At 39.7% G+C, this 20,178-nt stretch overlaps 1 protein-coding gene and 2 long non-coding RNA genes across 19 annotated transcripts in view; 1 reads left to right on the forward strand and 2 right to left on the reverse strand.

Annotated features, from left to right (window-relative positions):
* Window positions 1–20,178, forward strand: part of LOC143375392 (CUGBP Elav-like family member 1-A) — a 628,399-nt gene that overhangs the window by 441,392 nt on the left and 166,829 nt on the right. The window lies entirely within an intron of this gene.
* LOC143375496 (uncharacterized) lies at window positions 5,460–6,018 on the reverse strand. The gene is made up of 2 exons (XR_013086910.1): window positions 5,972–6,018; window positions 5,460–5,906 (listed from the first exon to the last, which is right to left on the reverse strand). It is a non-coding gene; the product is annotated as an uncharacterized LOC143375496 (long non-coding RNA).
* LOC143375508 (uncharacterized) lies at window positions 10,451–11,266 on the reverse strand. Its single transcript, XR_013086918.1, has 2 exons — window positions 11,076–11,266; window positions 10,451–10,849 (listed from the first exon to the last, which is right to left on the reverse strand). It is a non-coding gene; the product is annotated as an uncharacterized LOC143375508 (long non-coding RNA).

Below are 20,178 nucleotides of genomic sequence, written 5' to 3' on the forward strand. Positions count from 1 at the left end.
GATGCGCTTCGCTCAATACGTCCAGTTAGTCTGTGCTTACGCTTAGCAAAGAAACCATGGTTGCTAAGAAAAGCGAATTTTCTACTTTCGTGCGACGTGACATTTTCCTGCGTAAACGTGGCGAGACTTGTCGGAAAATCGGAAAAGCGTTAAAGTTAAGTTTCTCTACAGTGAGACATGTGATAAAAAAAAGTATGAAGAGACTGCTACTACGGAAAGCAGGCCACGATCGGGGCGGCCGAAAGTATTATCAATAAGAGAGCGACGACATATCATAAGAGAAGTCGTAAAAAAAACGTTTGCGAGTGCTCAGAGTTTGTCTGTCGATATTGCAACATCTTCGGGAAAGACAGTTGCTGCTGAAACTATACGAAATGTTCTATACTCTGCTACAATTTACGGCAGAGCGGCGAGACAAAAGCCGTTCATAAATGGCAATAATAGACGGAAACGTCTCGGCTTTGCTGAAGCGTATGTAAATACAGTATTTCCTCGTTAGGGGCTCGCTGGTCGGGACCGGCGTTGAGCCCGTATCGTGAACAGAGCCCTAATTCCGAGTGTTCGTTTCACGCTTCTTTCTGGCCGAAGGGGGGAGCGAGATGGAACACTGCGTGCGCGGCGAGTGTGCGCGATGGTCGCAAGCGTTCGCCGCGAGCAGAGGAGATATAATAAGAGGCGTCACTCGACAAGGACAGACATAAACTAGGGAAATCACTAGACAACCAATTTAAATGCCCATACTTACACTTAAACAAATTTTTATTGTATCGTGCAATGTTAATACTTAAAAAAAAAACAATTTACACAAGTTACAAACAACTTTTTGTTAGATATTACAAAATATAATTCTATGAATGAATTATATTCCACAGTCGCTCGCAAATGTTTGCTCCACGGCGGTTATCTTGATTGGGGGAGCCTCCTGTAAAACACTTAAAAAAGGGACAAGTTTGTTTATTTTTTCAAAGAGCCAGCGCAACGAATCTTTTTCAAAACTTTTGAAATATCTTTGTGTGCATGTAAACAAACTTTGTTATGTTACAAAATAGCCGCTGGTTATGGAGTAATTTTCAGATTCCGCCGTGATCTCACCCCCGGAGTTGCAAATCGGTGTAGGTTCTGGCGACCGTTGCATATAGTCACTACAGCGAAAAAAACAAGTAGTTTTTTGTTGCGTGTGAAATTACGTTGTCGATATACCTAAAAAGAAATCGTAATTTTATTTTATCCACTTTTTTCTTTAAAACCGAACGAGAAAATGTTATGAAATACACCATTTCTTGGCTACCACCAAGTAGCTACCCACTTGGAGACAAAAAAGAACGAAATTGAGTAAATAATGAGCTTTTAAGCGGTGGTAGCCAAGAAATGGTGTATTTCATAAGATTTTCTCGTTCGGTTTTAAGGAAAAAAGTGGATAAAATAAAATTTCGATTTCTTTTTAGGTACATCGACGAGAGGAAGTAATAAACTAAATGTGTGCACAAGCACAACTTAATTAGGAGAATCGTTTTTAAGCTATCGTTTACACCGCGTTTTGTAAATGTGGAAAAAGTGTTTCCGAGGAAAACGTAAAAGTGTATAAAGTTTTCGCTCTTGCCGCGCGCGCGTGTAATTGCGCGCATAAAAATGGTCTGGACGGGCTTTTAGAGTTCGAATTTTAGCCGGACGCTTTATGAACATGTTTGCCACATGACATGCTATTGATTAAGTCCCCAAAAAATCGATTTTTTGGACCGATTACTCCCCCCTTAAGACTGCTTCCCTGGGCCACTTAGGGTACCCTCCTTCGCCCTGGGACAAATGCCTCTGTTGTCACGTTTCCTCCACCAGCGCGACAATTCCCAGATGGCCCTCTGGTACCCTCACGAAGGCCCGCTACCCCACCGTACAGCAATAAACACAAGGAGCGACCCGGCAGTATCATACATTTTATATTTTCCAAAATACATAAAAAAAACGAAATTATTTTTATAGAACGAGTTTATTTAGAACATAAATTTTGTAAATTTAAAGTAAATTTTTTTATTTTATAGTCAATATTAAATTTACAAAAAATTAATTTTTAACATCTTTAATCTGCAAAATTTATTTATTTATGTTTTTACGTTATGTTATGCTAAATAGTATTTTCTATAGATTAGACCAACAGATGCTGGTTTTATTGTAGTTCTCCGCTATTGCTGAGTCCTTTACGAGTATTTAAAAAAAAAAATTATTGAAATCGGTCAAGATTTGCGCTGTCGAGCGATTTTTGTCCAAAATCTCCCACTGTGCGTTGGCAAACGCTCGTGAATTCGGCGCGGCCAAGTTCATTTGACCTCGCATATTTATTACATTCACGTGCATGCATCACCCTACCAAGGAGTCTCCGATATTGAAATAAAATTCATTACTTTTTGGAAACATGGTTACAACTATGGCTTTCACCGTATTACTGTAACCACATTAACTCGGTTAACCGAGTTACAGATGAATTCTGTTACCCGGTTAGGCGGGTTAGTCGACGGTACGGCGGGTCCGGTAGAACCGGGTACGGGTTAGGGTTCGGTTCCCTGCCTGCGTGCGACTTCAGTCATCCACTGTTGAATATTAAAATTTTCACATATCTCATTACACCTTGTTGAGAGTAGGTATTACCGATGGATTGGCGAGGTTATGTCGGTGAATTTGAGTTCAAGCACGGAGCAATTCGGACTAGGTACTTTTAATTACGAATTACACGAATAAAATTACTGTAGTTTCCGGATTAAGCGAAGGTTCTGGAGGTTGACCCGCGCACCAGGAAGTTTCTCTCTATCACCTTTGACTGTAATAAGCTATAAGCAAAACTCTGACCGTAATAGTACGAGAATCTGAGGTAACCGAAATGCCTGATCGATTGCATTTCAATTTGAAATCTTTGACCGTATTATGGGATGAGAGAAATTGATTTGAGAGAAATTCCCAGGGATATTTTGACTATAATTTCGACCGAAATAAGCGAAACTCTGTCCGTAATACTGAGAGGAAAGGTCGGGTCTTGGGTTGGACCCAGCTGAATACATAGACCGGGAAGATATGCTGTTCATGTCACTCATATTGTCTGTCACTCTCGTGACGGGGTTCGGGCTCCTTGAAAGCAGATCCTTGCAGTTATTTGCTACTCTGACACTGTCGGTCCGAAACGGAGCCAATACAGCTAGACTACATGTATTTAAAACTCTAAATTATGTATCAGTTTATTTGAAGTAGTTAATTGGAATAGAAGATATTAGATTTAACCCTTTAAACCCGCAAAAACCTTTTGCGGTATCAGCTACACTTCCCCATGCTTTCTTTTGACAGTTTTCGGTTTTGTAAAGCAAAACCAGAACATTAGATTCTGAGGCTGTAGAACTAATATATAATTGAATAAAAATTTTATATCTCAATTTATGAAAGTAATGATACAGAAATAAGTGGCCTATTGTTTATCAACACCATGAATTTTAAGAAGAGCATTAAATAAAGTATCAAATAAGAAGTTTGCAAAAGCATTTCACAAGAATTATGGCTAAATAATTGATAAAAGAAAAATTAAGTAAACGTGAAATATATTAAATTATCCATCATTAAGAAGGGATAATTTTTCCTCATTTTTCGGCGCAAATTGCATTCCGATATCCTTTGAAGTTCAAAAGTTATACGAAAAAGGCCCCAAATTCTTCAACCCGGGCCATTAACGCAGGGGTGTCGAACTAGCGGCTCGCGAGCCGCAGTGGCTCCCTCTCCTTCTCGCCTGCTCCGTAGAGCCGTAGGAGAACGGCCCCCTCCACACCTACTTCACTCTGATGAATTTCTCCTCCAGGTGCCGCACTCTCTCCTTGCCGGGTCTCGTGCGACGCCTGGAGAAAAATAAGTGGGGGAACCGGCTGACCGGGGGCCCGACTCGTGCGGCTCTCGGAGAGGGGAAGTTCGACACCAACCTAACCCAGACCTTTACTATTCTTTTCGCTATTCCAACCAAATACATTTTTTTTTTCAAAACGACGAAACGCGTTAGTTAGCAAACTAATCCTTCTAGCTTCTCAAAAAAACTCAAGTTGTTTGGAACAATTCTAAAAAAGTTATGCGATTTTAAAAAGTGTCCGAATATTAATGCGAGTCACTGTAGGTACCACAGCGAAAGTGTTATGTCGAATTTATTCATTGAAGTCGGAGATTTTTTAAAATCACTGCCCCGAAATATTAATGCCAATGATGTTTTGTTCCAAATATTACATAGATAATACATAGATTGGTGTTTGTTAATCCGATGATACCAAAATTTGTTTTTATCCATACAATGAGGATCACTGGTATTTTAAACGCGTAGAGAACTAGGAAACCTATTAAATACCCATTTAAATTTCAAACTATGTAGACCGGATGCATGTGTGACCACAAACTGCATATTTAATCGATATTATACAGTATAATCTGCTTGCAGCCTTCTATGACGTACCTATCACCGTTAAGGGAACGCGTAGTATGTCTAAAGACTATTACTTATAAGACATTTTTAACATTTATTTTCAGCGGTATCATATGATGATATTACGACAATTATGCTATGATTGAATAAAGGGTATAAGATGATTAGATACATTAAATTTCCTGCTTATTAAGGAGGTATTCTCATTTGCAGAGTCAAGAAATGAATTTTTCTAAATCGAATTTTCTTAAAGCTTCATTCTTTCAAAACTGTGTCGCTAAAAATTGATGTGGAAAGACGCTGAAATAACGAAGACGAAGTAGAAATCTGAAATTTCAAAGTACACCATGTAATACGGTTTATTTTTCATTATCGCACGTATACACTCTGTAAATCATACTGCCAGTTGTAATAGGGCATAATGATTTTTGTGGCGCGGCAGAAAAACGTAATGTTTATTCTACGTAACAACTTGTATTCTATTTCATTGCGGTGTTGCCATTTTCGTCTGTTCGTGCGCGCGTAGGTTCCAGTTTTAACGGATGACCCTGTATACTTACGCTACGCGCAGGGGTGCTCCACTACGGGTATTATTTTGTTAGCACAGCATTAACACCCTCAAGCGGGTTGGATTTGCACTATATTACTAATGGTGGGCATTTCAAAATTTGTATTCAATGCATCCCTTACTTATGACTATATGGGCCTGTGATTATGAAAGTGGTGTTAGTCAAAAATTAAAAAAAAACTGAATTAATCACTTTGTGTTATATTACAAATTAAGTAATATAATCATTTTTTTTAATTTTTGACTAACATCACTTTCAAATTATATTTTGAGAATTAAAAATTTCCAAGTGCATACACGTATAAAATAAAATATATTTATAAAATATTACATTATAATTTATTTGGGAAATATTACATTAGAATTTATTTGGGAAATATTAAATTACAATTTGTTGGGAAGTATTAAATTACAATTTATTTGGGAAATATTACATTACAATTTATTTGGGAAATATTACATTACAATTTATTTGGGAAATATTAAATTACAATTTATTTGGGAAATATTAAATTACAATTTATTTGGGCAATATTAAATTACAATTTGCATCACACGATGTGCACTTAACGATGTTCAGAAAAGGAGAGAGCGATGGAGAGCAAGCGTCTCCAAGCGTCCCGCAAAATTTCAGAAACATGATATGATTTATGATAGTACCCCCACCGAATTGTAGGGATTACAGGCACATTAGTAATTATAGCAGGCCCTACTTCTGCAGGTGATGTACACGATGTAGACCGAAGATTGGGAAGGACAATGATCACTCTTGGTTAACAATAAAAATTATAAATGTATTTGAGGTTAAAGTCTTGCACACGTTGTGCTCATACGAGTGTACCTTAGCTTGGTTCACGAGAGTGTTCCCCACTCTTCGGTCTCGGGAGGAGGAGACAGCGCTCCCTACGGAATAACGCTGTGAGTGCCACCTAGTACAAAATCCGAGAATTAATACTGCTTTCAGAGACCTCATGCGGCCTGGGTAGCTACTAAATCCGTGTTAACAGTGCTCCTAACGAGTGGACCTACACTACTGGCAGTTCTCCTCACTGATTCTATGCTTAGCAATGGGTCAGCTCGACGCTAGGCCGGTTGCTCGCCTCTAGGCGCTGAAAAAGGCTCCCTGTGCTGTTGGCGAACAAAATGGCTTCCCGGAGCACTGCAAAAAAACTGGCCCACACTCCCGGGAATGACTGGATCATTTGAGAAGGAAATACAACAAATATATATAAACAGGAATATATTCTCTACAACCTAGCGTAGGATATTATTGATATTTCAATTATTCGATTTTTTACAAACATTTCAGTGCAAGTTTTTATGTAAAAAATTAAAGTCAATTCTTCAAACTGCTACGATCTCCAAAACAATTCGTATTTTGAGAAAATCCTACGCTAGGTTGTGGAGAATATATTCCTGTTTATATATCTTTGTTGTATTGCCTTCTCAGATGATCCAGTCATTCCCGGGAGTGTGGGCCAGTTTTTTTTGCACTGCTCCGGAAGACCATTTCGTTTGCCGCCATTTTGTACAATTTTCCATAAAAAATATTTTTTTGTATCAAAATAAAGATTGCTTCAACACTATGTAAAAAATCCAAGCCCAATATTTTTATTTATACGATCAAAAAATTCCCAAACTTTTTAGTGGCTTCTGGGTGGGGTCCCCCCTTAATTCTTAATGCTATGTCTTTTGACAAATTTTGTCGATTTACCTAATTTGACAAATTTCCAGAAACTTGTGCGAAAGAAGATGCTTCTCTGTCGAACCTTCTCTGGACAACTTTCAAGTCTGTGCATCCCCTTCGTTTCTACATAAAAAGTCTATTAAAAAAAATTTGACAACTTACCTTATTTGACACTTGACAGGTTATGATTGATTGACACTAACTAGGTTGCGTTTACAAGCGAACCGAACGCATCAGATTTTTGTCTTTTTCGTGCTGCGTGAATTGACGGTATATTTCTTACCACACTCCCCTCTTGCCCACACATGACAATGGAGAAAATATCTTAATATAAAAGTCGCCACATTAGAACTCTGCATAAAAAATATCTCCGCTCCTAAGGCACGTAGGAACAAAACGGAGACACTTTTCATATGTAAATCAAACCCAAGCTATCCATTAAGACCATTAAAAAATTAATCGGATCACCCATTTTATTGAGATTCGAGAATCGAAGGGTTCTTGCAAAAAGTGTCTCGCGTAATAGAGGCACGGTCGTCTCGCGCTGCGCACATACTTGGCGCGAGACACTACCGTGGTCTCGTTATTAGACTTCCCTGAGCATTTAAGCGATTGATCGAACTCCTGCGCACGGTATGTTTAGTTTCTTTACTATTAACTTTACTATTTACTACTAACGTAAAGTCACGCCAGTACCTCTACTTTCGCTTGATAATTCTGCTTCGTTCGCCACTTTTTGGCCAAACAACCGAGTACCAGGAAATATCATAATATACATTCTCTGTTCTCTTCTACTCCCAAAGTGTCGTGGCGACTACCCATTCGCACTTGATAGGATCAAGAGAGAATCCAGCCAACCGATATATTTTCTCTCGCAAAAGTCTCAGAAACCAGTAGAAATTATTCCGTGTATCCCTAGGAAGAGATAGATCGATCAAGATTTGTTTACGTAAGACCATTTTGCTGATTCTCCCCCGGAAGTGGACCGCGCCTTTCCATTCCATCGCCGGTGCAAGCATGCCTCGGTGGACAAGAATAGTCTGGTCGTTTTGGTTTCCAGTCGCACCGCTCATACGTGTGCCGCACTCGGGAAACGCTCGATACACCGTCTACGATCCCAAAGACCGATCTCCCGTAGTTTCGTTCATTCCCACGGAGGTACCCCCGGGATTGGCAAGGGATCGCAATCTCGGTTTTATCACGGAAATCTCCGTCCCCCGTGTCGTCTGTTCACCGTAGCTTCTGGCTACGATCTCTCTGACTCCGACGACGGTCTTCTTAGTCCGCAGCGGTGCAGTCGAGCGCCTTCGCGGGCGATCGGTCCGGGAGTCAATATAGACGCCACATTTTGGGACGACCGTATCGAAACGTTCGATCGATCCGCGAATCGACTTCCTGCTCCCTTCTCTCGTCTCCTCTTTGACCTGCACACGCGCTGCCGGCGACGACGACGCAACTGATTGCGGTAAACTCCCCACGACGTTCGTCCAGGCTGCGGCATCGGTGTAGAAAGTGAAGGCCAATGTGATCCTTATATTAGAGGGATGCCGATCGATGAGGAGGAAACTGATTCTTGGCGACGCGGCTGATTGCGAACTTCGGCGACTCTTGAGACTGCTTCAGCTTCAGGAACGCGGAAGATATGAGTTTCACTGTCATCGACTTTGAATGATCCTTTTGTTGGAATTTTCAGTGGAGCTGTCTAAATCGTTTTGTCGCTTTTCCTTAATTGCTGGGCATGTAGCTAGATACGATGATAGTTGGGGAAAAGTTAGAAATATGGAGTGCCGTTATTTGACAAGAAGGAATAATATCGTCGGTGATACTGCAACACCGCGTATGAGCAGTTTGTGAATACCGCGGTTCTGCATTTTACCGATTTTACAGGAGGAAGAAAAAATTTAATATTTCAGCCATTTTAAGGGATTTCTTTGACTGAACCTTTTTGGGCCAGTTTTAGCACGCCTTGTAATAAATAGTAACATCAATTCATCATAAAAATGCTTAATTGCTGTGTAAAGTCACTTTCACGCACCAAACGTGCCGTCACTTCACCTGATTTCTCTGCAAATGCGCGGTTTTGTCGCCAACTTGCTAAGAAGACGGATTCACGGTATCCTTGAACCTGCTGGTTCCGTTGGTAAAAAGGCGGCTTCCTATTGGCTATTTCACATGGCGTGACTTTTAAAAAAAGCGAAACAGCGATTGGCAACCGTGGGCACGAAATCTCAATTTTGCTACTTTTGCAGATACGCGGTATTTACAAACTGCTCATACGCGATGTTGCAGTATCACCGACGATATGAGAGTTGGAATTCCTGAGAGTGGCTTAATGATACTAATACCACGTACAAGTAAAATCTAACAGTACAAATTATTAATACAGTAATAAGCAAAGTTGAACATAGACAGAAATATTTATGTAGTTTAGAGTCATAACAATATTTTATAATAATTTTTTACTGTATATAAATGCTGATTTCATCGCCTATTTATCAAGATCCGTTAATGATTATTTACGGTTTGAAAATCTTTTTTATCCCCGAACAGGAACCCTAAACATGTCGGAAAATCAATTCAAAATTGGTTGCACCCTCAAACATTTCAAACGTTCGATTGTCCACAACCAGAACAGAGCAAGTCAACGAGCTTATTTTCTAACTAATTGTTTGAGCTCCTACACCCACGGTATCGAAACCAGGTAAAGTATCGGGGGAACAAGAAATCTGATTAATTCCTCGAACTAATACTCGAAGGGGAATAAGAAATCTAAAGCCATAGGCCTTCGATTCCCTATAGAAATTCATGGTTGAGAATGTGAGAGCTCGGTACATATAAAGTTATGATATAGAACACCTTATTCACTCTGAAACTGGAATCTCGATATCGATCTAGTTCAAAGCGAAGTTGATCCTGATCGAGTGAAGGTGCCTTAGAGATTCGCCTTTGTTCTCGACCTAATCAGTGAATTTACGTTGTTTGATCGGTCAAAGGAATCCTTGGCTTGCCTGTGACCATGCACATCTATGTATACATAAACACGTAAACACTTGAACTTGATAGTTCACTTCCGTTTTAACCTAGCTGCGATGTGCTTCTGTGTCAGAGGTTAAATGCTAAAAGCCTATCCAGCCGATGACTCTCAGTTTTACCTCTTCTTTTATCACGATTTTTTGTCATAAATTTTGCATGCATATCCAGCAACGCGGCACAGTGGCGTCTGAACAGAAGATTTTTATGCAATTTATCACATGTCACACTCTTTCTCTACGTTGTATGTATGCACTCGTGCATTCCTTAGGCCAGTAGTGACATCTGACGGTAAATTCTCGAAGTGAACAAATGCAGTGTTCTAACCAGTTTGATTTTGCCACAGTAGACTCCACGTAGACTGTTTTCGCGTACACTAATATCTTCCCCACACTTTCTCGACAATAAAATAAACAGAAACGTTCTCCCTACTACCTAATTACGTAATTAGATAAGTGTAGCTATTGTCAGCTATACAGTGACCGCTCAACGTTTGTCTCGAAGCAATCAGCTGACGAGACGCCAAAGAAGACTAGCGATAAGATAGTAACCCCTGTTAACGGCAGTTCGCACGTAGCCCTAATGTTTTTATTATACCACCGATGCATTTTCAACCAACACATAAGACACGTGTTTTCAGTTTTGTCCGCGGTAGCGTGCACTAAAGAGCAAATAACGAATCTGTAAAAATTATTGCGTCCGTTTGAGAAGTTAAATAGAAACAAAACTATTGCCTCTAATCAGATGCATTTTATTGATAATTGATCTTTAGTTAATTATCTACAAAGGCAATACTGTAAGAATTACAGATACTTTAATAAACAAATCATCTTTTGAAAGGAAAACAAAACTCTTTCTGCCCGCAATTACCCGTCGCTATCGGGGGTGAATGTGGACGGTTACTTAAAAGTCTCTTGGGCTTTACTAAACACTAGTTTTCTTCTGCGCTGTGGGTCTGAAACAGTTTTCTTTTTTTTTTTGGTTCATCGAACATGGCTGCTCGTGGGATGGAATGTTTGTTTCCTGCCTGACGGAATGAAAGCCTTTTTTCTTCAACTTCGTTCACGGCTATCTCAGGATCTCTCAACGAATATTTACGTATATTCTTCCTAATATCGTTTCAGGGCATCTGGAAGAATAAAAAACTTTGAACAAAAGTTACAAAGTTTCAAATAAAACAAATACGGACATGTATATTGTATACAAAGCGACCCCACGATTTTATTTAGAATTAAGTAACCGAACTACGAAAAAAATATGCTGTGCCGGTTCGTATAGTTTTAATGCACCATAGACTCAAAATACCCAAGCATATGATTATAAGAAAAGCTATGAGAAGATTTCACGACACTCACATTTGCGGCTGCGCGCAGCCTTCCCTTGTGACAGTTTGCTTAGCACTAAACGCAGCTAAATACTTGCATAATGTAACAATACCGTGGGAAGACAGGTCCGGGTTTACCCCGCGTCTGTAATTCCCTCACTCTCCCCTACTTATGTTAGAAACTATAGTCGTTTGCCTGAAACATTCTCAATCTTGCCTCTATTACATTTGAAACATTACATTTGAGAAATATACATTTACAAAGGTAATTCGGTATCTACCCAACAAAACGGATGTCCTGCAGCAATATAAAAGCAATAATAAAGGAGAGGACGAGGAGGACGCAGGTAGGGGATGCGGGGGGAGGAAAGGAAAAATGTGAAAATAAAACGGAGAAGACTGTAAGGTACGATGGAAAATCTACGTCACTCGAGAGACGGTTGCACACGTACCAGTTGGACACCGAATTTATGAACACGATCGATGGTTTCGCTTTGATGATATCTCTGCCGATGTCTCTGTGGACTTTGCTCATCCTCTTCGAGCTCTTTTATCGGCCCGTAACAGGAGAAAAAAGAGAAGGGCGAAAAACGACACAGAAAAGGCGCAGTGGAAACCAGAACATACGGCCTTCCGGATATGTGAAGAATGACACCAATTTACGTCCCCAGGACGAGTTTATGTTTCCTCCTCTCCACTCGCATTCTCATGTTTCTCGCGGACCAAGCATTCAACCTCAGAACTCAGTCCATACCTCCCATATTCGATCTATAAAAGTCTATTAATTTCCAGAGTCGTTGGGAGTCGCTCCTGTATTATATGGTCGTCCTGTTTTGTTGCGGTGGTCTAGGTGATATTTCTTGAGAATTTCCGATGATCAATTGAATTTCCTATTCAAGATAATTGAAAATACCTGTGGGATCCTAGAATGGACTCTACGGGATTGAAACCTTGCTACGTCTTCGTAAAACTGACAATGAGAGGCTCTAAGTCCTAAGGAAGGAATTTCAAGTTTTTAGTGGTACTGATGAGCCCTCTTATGTGACAGGCGTGGTATCACTGCTGGATCCATGCTCTCAAAAACATGAGAGACAATTTTAACGCTATCCCTATCGGTTGTCAAAAATAACTTGCCACATTTTATAGCCGACTTTTTATGCAGTGGCTTTGCCATATTTGCGGTGTCATTCAAATAGCATACATTTTTGAAAACTCAGGTATACATACTTCCAGAATGTTAAATAAGTGTACCACAGACGTAAGTAGGTATTTTAACACTCAGACTTTGGACTTATGTGCCACCTACGCTCAGGCATGTCTAACTACCTACTGAACATTCTGTTCCTTGACGAGCTATTACCATTTTATAAAGAGTGACCCAAAAAATAGCCTCTTTTTGGTCCCACGATTCTGGAACTGAATTTTACGCGAAACGATACCGCATAAAATACGTGCATCCTTAGATTTAAATTTTGATTAACGAGACACTTAAAAGTGATAAGTAACGATCGGTGTTACTTTATAAATGGCCAGATTAAATATTAAAAAAAAAGAAAAACAGGTACTTGCAAAGGGGGTATTTATATTACAATTTTAAATCAGTGAGAAAAAGTTACTTTAGTGTATCGAAAAGTTATTTTCTTCACTATATACATCTATACTGTTAGGACATGTATGTGTGTATTCGAAATGTCATTCTTCATCGTATATCCAAAATTTGTGTTACCTATCATAGGTATGTTTTGAGATATTTAACGTGTTACAATCGCCCCCGGTCTACCCTATCCTGGTTTCTAGTCTTATCAGCATTCAAAAATAAGACAAAATGAAGCAAGTTAAGTTACATCACATATCATTTAAGTTCATCAGACAACGCACAAACTTTTCCATATACCTAACCAAATGGCTAAATCGGCATAGGCGGACAGAGCCGCCCCCTAAAACAGCCCAAGTCACCCTATCGAAAGCACTGAATGAAACAGAAAGAAGATGTTGAACGTTTCAGTTATCTAGGCATACCCGTTTCACCGACATATTTTCAACTCTCGGCTCGGACGCTCTAAAAGCTGTCGAGCTATCGATTACTAATACCAGGTGATCAGATCACGGTACAGGCGCGCGGTATGTTTGCTTAAAACCACGAGACGAGAGATTATCGCTAATTAGATTCGTCCGAATTGTTGATCGCGCATTATCGTTTGTGCGGCAGTGTGCGGCCAGAATTATCGGCATTGGCTAACCGGCTGACTGGAGAGACGGATAGCGCGATCAGCGCGGCATAGAGCAGCGAACCGAATCGAGGGAGCGCGTACCGGAAGTGCGGAAAGGCACGCCGGGGGCTCAGCGAGACGCGAGCATTACCTCCGGCTGCATGTCGCTGCTAGATTTCCCCGCGGACTCTAATCACGCATCGGCATCGAAGTAGTAGCCGCGCACACCTGGGATCGGTAGTACGAGTGTCGCATAGGTACAACAGACTGTATCAGCGATCGTTTACCAGCGGGAATGCCGCGGGCCCCTGGACCACCCCATCGCCCTTGTGCTACAAATCGAGCGGGGAAAAATTGTACATTTCGCGCGTTCTGCCTTGCAGAGATATAATAATTATCTATCCTGCTTGCAAGTTGAAAGATACCGGGCGTATTCGGCACACTTTTAAACATTAGTACATACCTTCAGGCCTCGAGATGTGTACGAATGTGACCGAATAAGCGTAGCCCGTAGAATTGGTATTGACGAACACATTTAGTGGCTTTTACTTTCAGAAATATCGCTTTATTGCTCAATTGCATTGGGAACTCACAAACCCCAAACGTTTGTCGACCTTGGTGTGCCCAAAGCAGGGCTTGAAACCGTTATTATAAAGATTTCGGTTCTTGAAAGAGTTATGAAGAACCTTTATTCGGAATAACGGTTATAAGGAACCTAAATATCAGACTATATAAGTATAAGTTACGGTTCCTATATAGCTCTATAAGTTTTATTTTTTAGGTTCTATAACTTTTATTTTTTAGGTTCTACAACTTTTATTTTTTAGGTTCTATATAAGTTACAAAACGGTTATTGAACCGATTCTTGTAACGATTGTACAGAGTTTTACAGTAAATGAAATCACAACATATTACAATTATAGATTACTGTGTAAGCAAATTGTTTAAAAATTATTATAAATAAGTAAGCAAATATATATTATGTACACATTTGTACATGTGTATATGTATACACTCGGCGATATGCAAGGATCACCTGTATACATATGTACAAATGTGTACATAATATATATTTGCTTACTTATTTATAATAATTTTTAAACAATTTGGTTACACAGTAATCTATACTTGTAATATGTTGTGATTTCATTTACTGTAAAACTCTGTACAATCGTTACAAGAATCGATTCTATAACCGCTTTGTAACTTGTATAGAACTTAAAAAATAAAAGTTATAGAACCTAAGAAATAAAAGTTATAGAACCTAAAAAAGAAAAGTTATAGAGCTATATAGGAACCGTAACTTATACTTATACAGTCTGATATTTAGGTTCTTTATAACGATTATTCCGAATAAAGGTTCTTCATAACTCTTTCAGTCAGAACCTTTATATAACAGTTTGAAACAGTGATTTTCGAAACCTATTCAAGCCCTGGCCCAAAGCCTTTAAGCAGTAGCGTCCAGATACGTATGTACAGTGACTCGCATTAATATTCGGACACTTTTTAAAATCGCATAACTTTTTTAGAATTGGTCCAAACGACTTGAATTTTTTTTTTTGAGAAGCTAGAAGGATTAGTTTGCTAAATGACGTATTTGGTCGTAGATGTTTGCAAAGATCGCAACAGAGGGCGCAAACCACTATTCATGTTCTATTTCACAATACAACATCTGCCATCTGGAAACGCGCTCCCCAATGGGGTGGCTGCGGCTTTCTTCCTCCGCATCGTCTATCGTCCCTCAATGACCCGATGTCATTCCGATGATTTGACTCCGTAGACAGAAAGGGCAATTCATAATTCCGCGCCTCGAACGACGGCGTTTCACGCGCTAGGTGTCAGGCGAGCATAATTCGGAGTCCAATTAGTGATAATTACGACGTCAATTGGGAATTTCTAATGGCGGCCGTGGCCCTGTAGGCGACCGCCACCCCGCTCGCTCTATGTATTTGTCCGCCATGATTTTTGCAGACGGAGTAAATAAAAAAATGCGGTGATTTCTTAATTTTTTTATGAAAGTCTCGAATTTTTACGGACCATATCAGAGGTTCGCGCCGAAATGACACATGTTTTACACATCCTGTAATTTTTTCCAAGTCGATTTGAACCTCAATTCGCTCGCAATCAGGAAAAAATGAAGAGAAAAAAATATTCGACAAAAACGCATTTAAAGTTTTTAGCTGCCAAATCTACAATTTTGCAAATTTTACTATAAACCAAGCGCCATTTTATTGAGAAAAGATAGTACTTTCGGAAAAATGCAATAAAAAATCGATTTTTCGACTATCTAGTCCCCTTAAAAGCCTACTTAAAGTGTACTTAAAAGTGAAAATGTCGGCCAGCGAGATTTTTAATTTATTGAACCTGGATACCTGATAATTTGCTATGAGCTCTCACTGTTGCAAGTCAAAGTCCACCAATCCAGAGCTGTGCATGATTTGCCAGTGCTGCCCTCTAGGACGTCCCATATCTCCACAATGTTTTTGTCCCACCACCTGAATAAATTTACGTTTGCACATGTGTCTGCGCATATTGGCCTCTGAATTCTCCAGTATTCTAATAGTTAAATCATCGGTGATATATCAGCAATCCTCTCATCGGTATTAATAGGATTGTAACATTACATTGTGAACGGCTATTTTAATAATAATTGTATTATCATTACGGGAATAACGAGCTGATAGGGAAATTGATTTCCACGTCGTGAATAGTTCGTTCCAATTTACATAGCAAGCTCGCCCATCCGATGAAATTAATGCGTAATTGTGTTACTTTCTTCGCTGGACATCTATTCGATTCAGAATTTCTAGTTCGAAGGCGTACGTCATTATAATTCGGCACGGTCGTTTAAGTTGTTAATTATTCACCTAGATTATAATGCGGTTAAACGTAGGCACACAAGGATAGTACCTACATGCCAGACATTAATAAACTTCGCAATACTATTTTTTCCAATCTGCAAGCACAGAATGTTCCAAGAATTCACAGGCAAATATGATTCGCTTCTGCATTTGTTAACCCTTCGTGGTCACACGGGGTGTATCGCACTCCAAGAGCAATTTTCGAGTTTAAATGTCGCGCCTCCGCGTCTTCCAAAGGGGATTTATCGCAAAAAAAAAGAAAATTCAAAAATCGTTTTCTCCCCACAACCGTGAAAAATCGCTCATTTTCAACTACAAATTTGATCGTACGAAAATTTACATTTCTAGAAAAAAGACTATTACACCATGACTGTATAAGTATTACGAATGTGCAATTATCGCTGAAAAGTTCAAAGATTCAAAAGCACAAAAATGGTAACTCAGAAAATGACGCCGGGGTACAGTGAACCCCGCGTGACCAATTTCTGATTATTAAGAAGGTGTGACCACGAAGGGTTACATAAGGCTTTCCGTTATGAAAAGCTTAATATCTGGATCCGGAGGACACAAACATAGGTATCACCGAAAAAGTCATTGCAACAGTGTCAACAAAACATCCAGTACAACAGGCGCATACCTTGGAATTTATACTTTATTCGCCTTTATGAGCAGGTGGCCAGAATTTTTATTAAATTCGTACAGAAAGGAATTAAACGCATGCCATCGCGAATGCCGGAATCGTAAAAATGCTGGGGAAAAGGTAGACCGGAATTTTCGTCGTAGGAGAATAAATGTGCCCGCTGCCTGTATCGATCTTTCAGCACCCCATCCCTCCCCCCTCCCCCCCTCGAAACTTCGTTATTACGATCCCCGTCGGATAAGTGAGGTGCAATTTAAAAAGGAGGGAAAAAAGGGCGCCAAAAACTCGGCGACAAATTTGTACCTGTCTACGACGGTAACGCGAACGACCTACCACTCGACAAACCTGCGAATAAATCAGAGTTGCCCTGACCGCCACCCTTCACGTTCCGGTTTACCCTGGCTTTCACACTAACACCCTCGTGCTACCACCCTCGGCTGCTCGCGCGACAGTTCACCGCGATTCGTCAATGCTCGAAGCACTGCCAGCCCGCCATTTATCAATTTAATACCCGTACAGTGGATGAACCGTCCTGTACCGTGAACTTTATTCAAAGGTCTAACGCTTCGATTACATATATACGGGGTCTGTTGGTGCACAAACGCGTACCGGCGCCAAGCGTGCCCCGGCACCTCGACAGTCATTTTATTACAGGCACAAATCGGGAATTGAGGCGTAGACGGTCATATGCCTCGTGCGCATAGCACGCGGGCCGAACTGCGAATAGTTTCAATTGATGTTCACCTCTGGTTAATCTGTAGGGATCCCAGGACAGTGGATTCAGAATGGGAAATTAAAAAGCTTCCTCTTCTTGCGGAGATAGAGTTTGCCTGTCGCATTCAGTACGGTGTACCCAGTGATTTGTATAGTGCTCAGGTATTTTTATTTGAGAGAGTACTTTCAGCAATAAGCATAGGGGATACAGCGAGGAAAAGATTTATATGAATACTGTGTATCTAACAAGGGAACATCCCGAACCCGGAATTTCATAAAATTCTGAAACTCTGTGAGTATGTAGGGGATTTCCTACTGTTTACAACGCAATTTTTGTTTGCTGCCCAAATTCACTCGAAGCGGGTGAAATTAACCCCTGAAAATTCGGCTATTTCCAGATTTTCTGTTATAACTCGCGAACTGTAAGAGATAGAAAAAAAGTTTCAAGACAAAAGTTACTTGTTTCGATTAGATCTATCATTTTGGTAAGAAAAATATTTTTCAGTTCACGAGTTGTAATACAAAATCAGAAAATAACCGGATTTTCAGGGGTCAATTACACCCGCTTAGAGTGAATTTGGGCAGCAAACAAAAATTGCGTTGTAATCAGGAAGAAATGCCCTACATATTTACAAAGTTTCGGAATTTTTTGAATTTCCGAGGTCAGGATCTTCCCTGTATGTAATTTTTGGTTTCCATGTTGTGCTTAATTTAAAGACAGATGGTTACGTATGTTACACACACCGTCGTTCAGCTCAACTTTGTTAATATTGCCATTGCATTTTTGAAGGTAATAAAGCGAATTGTTACGCATGGCGTCTACCACTTTCACTTCTGTCTAAAGTATGGTAATCCTTGTACAACATGTATAATATATCGTATATAGATACTGGTATGTACAGGTTGTCGAAATTTTAGCCGCATTCTTGAAATCCGACGATTTACATCTTTCCACCTAAACCATCAGCTGGTTTTACGTATATTAAGTGGAGACTTTATAAGTTAGCTCCTGCAAACAAAGTTCCTACAATTCAATTGACTACTTACCCCACTTTGCAGAATTTTCGCAATATTCCTCCTTTCTCCGGGGCCGTGAAATTATTAAAAGGGAATAGACATTGGAAACTTGATAAAGGAAATTAAAAGTTGTTCAGTTTATTAACTCATTCTGGGGAAGGCAGAGTAATGTACTAATTTCATCAAAGTTACACTGTATATTAGAAATAATGAACATTTATATTCTTCTCTTCACGAAAGAATTCCATTATTGGAATAATTTACGAAACTTTCCGGGGTTCGGTCGTTATATCAGTCAAAATCAGTTGTAATTGTGCAATAACTAAATATTTTTGTACCAAAACATAATATAATAACCTGTTAAAGTGCCCCTCATCTGAATACAAAAACCATTACATAAAAACATGCATCTACTTTCTGAAATAAATTCCCAAAGAATCGATTCTTTTTCTAACCCCTGACGGTAGGTAACCCCTTGAACCAGTCACTGCTATGTACAATCTTGATCATCTTTCAACTACTATCATAAAACTGTAAACAGTGACTGTATAAACACTATATCGCAGTTCCATTAGAACTATTACTGCCCAACTAAATTTCTCATATCGTTTTGTTATTTTCATTGAAACTAAGTGTAATAATTACTGCTGTCGCAGTCGCCTTCAAATTACATCGCAGGCTGCACCGAACAAGCATAAATATTGGAAACTTTAATGCCACCAATATCATAGGTGGTTTAGTACTCTGCCGAGGGAAAGACCAGTTCGTAAGATGGCAGAGGAGGTTAGTATATGTAGGAAAGGAAGAGGGCTTGTGTTGGCACCTGGACGAATGGGGTCATTTGTAGACACGAGTATTACAGGCTGGCCAGCGAGCAACTAGAGGCGGCGCGGGGGTAGTTTACACGATGTGATTTAAAGGTCTATCGAGCGATGATGTCTCAAGATTAGTTACCCGCCGGAACATAATTTCCCAGCTCCCGCTGAGCCGCCATCTCGTAATTTACTGAAACTCACCGGTGACAGATCAGGAATATCTAGCCAGTTCTTTTATTCGTCGGGATTTCGATCTAACATTTGTGAAAAATGCCCTTCCTGCATTGTTCCCTGCCTATCGCAGCTTTGTCATCAGACCTGTCTTCCTTACTTATTTAACGAAATTTCAACGTAGTAATTAATGCAGTCCTATGATAGGGATACCACTAGCTTTCGTTGTAGCTATTGCCGTTCTTGTTTTGTAATACCCCTTTAGATTGCGCGAAGCAGGTACGAGAATTCATAAAAAATTTATTGCCATTCCTTCATATATATTAATAATTATAAATCCAGTTTGTGCATTGTGGCAATGATGATTGGCATTGCTAGGATTCTACTGAGTTCCAATAATTATAATGTGAGAACTGTGAATAGATAGGTAGGTCATAATCATTGATTAGTTGAAGACATCAGTCATGAAGACATCTTTATTAAGGATGTATCGGACGTACTTACAATATTACATAATAGTATATGAAATTTGAAATACTTGAATATCTACGTCTTACGCATAGTAAATCTAGATGTAAGGAACTCGAACGACAGTTGGAGTCTTATTTTTACTCCTAGAAAGGTATTTTTCACTTTACAAATGCTTTTGGAAGCATTACTTGCGAAACTTTTGGCAGTGAATAATGCCCTGAATTCACGATTTTCT

Source organism: Andrena cerasifolii, chromosome 1, assembly GCF_050908995.1.
Source record: "Andrena cerasifolii isolate SP2316 chromosome 1, iyAndCera1_principal, whole genome shotgun sequence".
Classification (NCBI taxonomy): domain Eukaryota; kingdom Metazoa; phylum Arthropoda; class Insecta; order Hymenoptera; family Andrenidae; genus Andrena; species Andrena cerasifolii.